The sequence below is a fragment of the Grus americana genome, chromosome 2, assembly GCF_028858705.1.
Source record: "Grus americana isolate bGruAme1 chromosome 2, bGruAme1.mat, whole genome shotgun sequence".
Taxonomy (NCBI): Eukaryota; Metazoa; Chordata; class Aves; order Gruiformes; family Gruidae; genus Grus; species Grus americana.
This window is the reverse complement of record NC_072853.1, coordinates 45,386,960-45,392,959: the sequence shown is the minus strand read 5'-3', so window position 1 is coordinate 45,392,959 and position 6,000 is coordinate 45,386,960. Positions and strand designations below refer to the sequence as shown.

The 6,000-nt window shown below is 48.8% G+C and overlaps 1 protein-coding gene across 2 annotated transcripts in view; it reads left to right on the top strand.

Annotated features, from left to right (window-relative positions):
• The first annotated feature begins 751 nt into the window (after nt 1-751).
• The window catches only part of SNTG1 (syntrophin gamma 1), a 367,033-nt gene continuing 361,784 nt past the window's right edge, over nt 752-6,000 (top strand). Inside the window, exon 1 of one of the 2 annotated variants that reach the window (XM_054817565.1) lies at nt 752-1,300. The gene's annotated coding sequence lies outside the window, so the exon portion shown is untranslated. Of the gene's footprint in view, nt 1,305-6,000 lie in introns of both variants that reach the window. The other variant, XM_054817564.1, reaches the window with a different exon arrangement.

Here is a 6,000-nt window from a genome sequence, read left to right as displayed (position 1 = left end):
CACAGGGGAGCATCATCCCCCTCCCCGCCTTTGCTCCGTTTGCGCTCCCTCCTTGTCCGAGGCAGCCCGGGAGAGCGGGGCTCGCTGTGCTCCGGTGCGGGGTAGGGGCCGCAGAGCCGCGGCCCGTGTTAGGGGCTGGGAGACGGGGAGGGAAGGTCGCGCTCGAACCGCCGGCGCCGCTGCCGCGCCAAGCCAGCCTGGCAAAGTGATAAAACCGGCACCAAATTTCCTCCAGACATGGGGGTCGATGTATGTTCTCTCTGGCGAGCTGTCAGTCTGGACCCAGCCACGCAGCCAGGAGAAACGGCAGCCGGGGAAGTTGAGCAGAACCGGAGGCTCACTGAGGCAGGAGCGGGGGGCCGACAACTTTACCGGGCACGGGGGAGACCCGACAGCCGCAGTTCCCGAGGACGGGGGAGGGCTCCGCTGGCTCCAGGCGAGCGGGCTCCCCCGCGGCCTGGGGGGGGGGGGGGGGGAGCGGACACCGCCGCCCCCCGGCGGGCCGGCAGCTCCAGCGGCGCCGGCAGCGCCGAGGCCGGGATCGCCAGCCGCCGCGGCGGGACGGGCCGGGACAGGCGCGGCGAGAGGGCGGTTCTCCCTCGGCGGGCCCGGCTGAGCCTCCCGCCGGAGACGTTCCCCCGTGCGGTGCGGCGCGGGGCCCCGCCTAACCGCCCGCTCGCCCCGCTCCGCCAGGGGGGCCGGCCTGGGGGAGGGCTGCGCGTCACCGGATCTCGTGGCGCTGGCAGCGGGGTGGCGTTACGGAGCGCCCCGGGAGCGGCGGGGGGGCGGGCGGGGGTCCCGGGCGGGGCCGGCATCGCCGCGGCTGGCTGCGGCCGCGGTGGCGGCGGCGCGCCGCCTCGCCTCCCCTCGCCTCCCCTTGCCTCGGCTCGCCTCGCCTGGCCGCTCGCCGCCGCGGAGGGGCGGCGCTGCCTCCCCGCACTCCCCCGCCCGGCGCCCCCGCTCCGTCTCCGGGAAGGGCGCGGGGAGCCCCTCGCTCCCTCTCGGCGCGGCGGCGGAGTTTGAGCCGGCGGCGGCGGCGGCTTGGGTGCGATGCCCTGTCGTTAGCCGGCGGCCCGCCCCCGAGGTATCGCCGGCGGGAAGGGGCGCGCGTTGCCGGGGCTGTGGCTGGCACCATGGGCACCGGGCTGGGGGGCGCAGCGGCCGGGCTCTCTGCGCGCTCCGGCTGAGCCCGGAGATGTGCCGGCGCCCTGTGGAAATATTTTGGAAATAGCGCGGAGCGGAGGACGAGCGGCACAGCGTTTCACCAGCTGAGAGGAGGTCGCCCGGCGGTGGTGTATAGGCAAGTAAGCGCTCCTTTCCTGCTGTCTTTTCGCGGCGTTACCTTCGTCTCGAGTGACTTTTTTTTTTTGCAGCTGTTGGTCGCCCGCTCCTGGTTTGGAGGCAGGAGGGTCGGCGGCGCCAGCGGCAGTTTTCAGGCGTTTAGGTGCGGGAGGTTTGTGGTTGGGATTGCGGGGGAGCCCAGCTCCAACTCTGCCGGAGTCCGCGGCGGGCATCCCGCCGGTGCGATGCTCCGGCGTGGGAGCCGGGAAGGAAGCGCGGTGTCCCAGTGCTTCTTCCCACTTCTGCAACTGTAAGAGATGATGCCTTCTTAGAGGCGTTAATATAAAATGCCGCCTTCTTCATGCTGAGCTGTAACTAAATTGTAGGAGTCTTTTAATTGCTTCTTGTAGGAAAGAGGCAGGGTGCGTGTTAACCTTTCAGGCCCACTTACAGATTAAGATAGTGAACCCAGAGTTTTGATTTTTATGCTTTTAACTTTATTGTGCCCTACCTGGTGAGTTTCTTTGAGATGCTCTTGCTGTGAGGATATGGTTTGCCCAGCTTTGCTTGTTTGCTTACTTTTAGCCTGTGGATATTTATTGCTCTACTTGACATTGCCATGGAACAAAAAGTTGACTGTAATTTATTCCAGTATATGGACCACGGGTTGCAGGCAAGGGACTAATTCTGTTCTCAGAGGAACTCCACTTCAAAGGAGGAGGCCTGTGAGGCTGTAATCTCTTGCTAAAAACTCAAAGAGCTCAGAGCAGACCTGTCACACTGCAAAGAATGAATTCTCCAGTTCACCTTTCAGCACTGATAGCTCGTAAGCTACGCAGCTTGACTTTCTGTATCTATGAAACACCTGTCTCTGAAATGCAGGGGATAGAGATGTGAATTCTGGGCAGGTTTGGGAGAAGACGGAACTTCAGATAGTGTTTAATTAAGTTTGCTCTTACTGATTTCCTTGGTGTCTTCTCTATGAGCCTGAAAACTACAATCTCTTACAGTCACCTTGATGTACGTTCTGTTCTAACATGAAAGAAGCACAAAATAAAAGCATTTACACAGATTTATAGCTAAGCTCTGACATTTCACTGAGAGCTCAGTCAGTTCCAGTGAACGTGGTAGTTTCAGCAGGGGCACTGGGCATGGTATGTGTATAGGAAATAACTTGGGGAAATAACTTGGTAATAGTGATGAAAGTATAAGTTGCAATGTTGGCAGCATATGCTCCTGCAGAAATGTCACTGCGCGTGAAATGTTTGTTAAGTTTTGGTTATTTTGTTTTCTAATCAGTGAGATCTCTAGCAAAAGGGGTGTGTGGGTGTGCGTGGCAACTGCAGAGCTTTCCAGGTTAATGCACTTTGATTTGTCAGCAGCAAGAGAACATTTTATGCACCGAAATACACATTTTTACATAGATGCAATATTGACATAATAAGATTAAAAGATGTTGGGATGTCAGTACGGTGAACATGTAACTAACTCAAGTTTATAGCAGAAAGATAAAGTAAGCCTTTCCCGTAATGGTGGCTGGAGATCACTGTGGGTAAGCCGGCTGAGGGGAGTGTCATTTGTTCCAGTGCAGTTTATGGGGAGCGTTCCTGTGGTTCATAATTCTGACTCTCTGAAGATACTGTGAAACACAATTAGAATAACTATTGCTAGACAGTGGGACGCAAACCTATCCATTACTTAAAATACTCAGCTTCTTCTGTGTCATATAAAAAAAAGTATAGTTTTTAGCAAAGTCTGCCTATGGTTTTATTGTAGCAATTCCATCCTCTGTTGCAGAGTGGCAGGCTTTCACTAGGCGTGTGCAAGGGAGATCGTAAAACACTGAAGCATGCACTGATCTGGAATTCATTTGGGCTGTATATTACATTCGAGGATCCCACAATTAACATAAGTAGCTGCTTATACCTCATTATATGAATAAATGAGGTTTAAAAATTGTATCAGCTTTGTCACTTCTGATGCATGTTCCAGAGCCCTTTTCTTCCTTTTCTTTTTAATCCTTCAAACTAATCTAATGCTATACTCGCTCTTTGCCTGGAGAGGAAGAAAACATAATTTAATGATGTATCGTTTGGCTTTTGCAGTATCTTGTCCCATAGTTATGACATAATCTAATGAAGGTCCCTGCCACTGAATTAAAGAACATGGTGCTCTAGACTTTCACTTACAGCCAGGTTTTCACTCTGTTAACATGGTTGAAGAACCGAGTTTTCACAGGGTCTGATAGAAAAAAAGAAGCATTTATTTTTCTGTAGACACTTGAAAGGGGAAGGTAAGACCTGAGGTCTTTCAGGATATTATTAAAATCAACAACTTCTAAGATATTAATGAAACCCTTTTATCTTCACATGTTTTCTTTATCTTTTACTTGGTACTTGTCAGAAAGCCTTTCTGCATATTTATACTTCAGTTTAAAATGGGTGTAGTTCTTAATTTTAAAAATTCAGGGTGGCCATCATACAGTTCATTATAAGGCTATTCTAGTGTCCCCTTTAATGTTCTGTATCCCAGTTTGCTTATATCTTTTGGATCAGAGATTTCCAAACTGCAATACATTCAACTTTATAGCATGCATTTTTATTTTAATACTATGCAAATCTCTTTAATAGAGAAGATGTTGAATTGATTCAGAAATTTCAGGGCAAGCTCGGAGATTATGTTTCTTTCCTGATTTTTTCATATTTGCTCAGACATGCTGTTTGGCTTGTCAGCCATAACTTTCATGAACTGACAGAAAGACCTGTAAGCAAAATTAAACATATCAACAGTTAAGCATGGTTTTTCTAGTCAGCCCAACTGAGCTGAGTGTGTCATTTCCATTTATTCATCTTAAATTGAATAGTAAGACAAACAAACAAGAGCTGTAGTCTGCTCTCAGTTCTTCCTTCTGAAGTGCTCAGATAAGTACCATTTCTTCATGCCTGTGATTTAGCACTGGTCCTTGTGCCTGAGCTACTAGGAAAACTGTGATACTGTCAGTATTTCTTACCGGTAGTCATTGCCAGGTCTGCTTGCATGCATTGTTAAAAAGGTAGGGATTTGTAGTGAATGATAAGAAGTGTCAAATGGATTTAATGTGTAGTCTTTCTTGGCCCTTCTCATGCCTGTTCTTTTAGTTCAGGTTTCCAGGGAGGGGACTGAATGTGGGTGAGTTGAATCCCAATTGGAATCTGCTGCATGAACATGTACCTCTGGCAGTATGCTGTGACATTGGCTCAGCATGGTTACACAGCCGACCTTCTGTATTTGCCCTGAGTTTTACCTACCATAACTGGAAGAGTCAGAAAGCCTTACTGTCATTGTGGCCAACCTAAATTTTCTGCATTCCTGTTGCAGATCAGATGAAGGAAAGAAAGCATGCATTAAAAAAACCCAAACCAAAACAGATCATGCCTCAAAGATACAGTTCCAGTCAACACCAGGGAATGCAGTGGAGACACAGCAAGAGAAATTCACATATATAATTAATTATCCAAGGAAAAAAATATTATCCATCTTGAGAGATTGGTTTAGTAGGTGATGTATCTACTCCTTATGAAGAAAAGAGCTATGCGATATGGAAACAAAGCTTTTTTCTATTGCACACTTCAGTTGTGGCTGTCACTGTCATTTGGGACTCCGAGCCTTATCTTCAGTAATTAGCTCGAGCTGGCCAAAAGAGGTGGAACTCTCAGTTGTGTGATGAGTCTGGTGGTGCAGGAGCCAAGGGCTGGGTTGTTTCCTGGGGACTTGCTCTCTTCAATTTATGAAAGTAATGAGTTGAGGGAAACTAATCAAGAAGAGTGTTTGCGATGAGATTAATTTTGTGTTCTCCAGTTTGCTCTGGGTAGTGTTGGACAAATCCCTAAAAGTTCTTCACTGTCATACTAATATGAGAGTAACAGTAGATTTGAGTTACATATATATAATTGTTCTAGAAGGTGGGGTTGGGGTTTTGCATGTGAGGCCAAAACATGGATAAATGATACCTCTGGACAAGGTTTGCTGTCCCACTCAGGTATTCAGAGTGACTTTAGCGATAAGGCATGGATGGTTTGTAGAAAGCTGTGCTGTACCTTCCACTGTGAAAAGCAGAAGGTCCCCCATGCCGGGAGCTGAACACAGCTGAACACTGTCTTGCCCTGAGGGTAGAAGTGGATGTTCCCAGAGTGGAACAAGCCCTGGAACAGTGCAGAAGTCCTGCACTGGTGCTCGCAGGGTGCTTTTCAACAGCCACTGAAATTCCTGTGTGAGATGTGGTTGAGGTAAAGGCACTGATGTTTTACTGCTTTAATACTGGCACTGATACTGAGTCTGTGAAAGAACTCATGGTTTCAGAGATGCCATGAGTGCAATTGATTGTCGGCTCAATTGATTATTCTGCAGAGAGTTATAATCTAGATCTCATCTCAAGAATGTTGGATTTTTTATTTTTTTCCTATGAAGTATTTGTTACTTGCTGTGAGATTTGGGTGTTCCTTCCCTGGTCGGGTGAGATTTTGGTTCAAAGGTGTGCTTTTAAAGCTGATGACATCAAGCACTTCTGAAGTGTTCATTGCTTGGAGCTTCTGAGATAATGTTATCGCAGGAGGAACAGTTTATTCATTGGATTATTCTAAAGTTTGGGTTTATTATATTTTTTGTTCAGTCTCAATGTATTTTTTCAAATAGTGGACAGTATTCAGCTGTCAACAGCTTTATTGTTGAAGATGTTAGAAA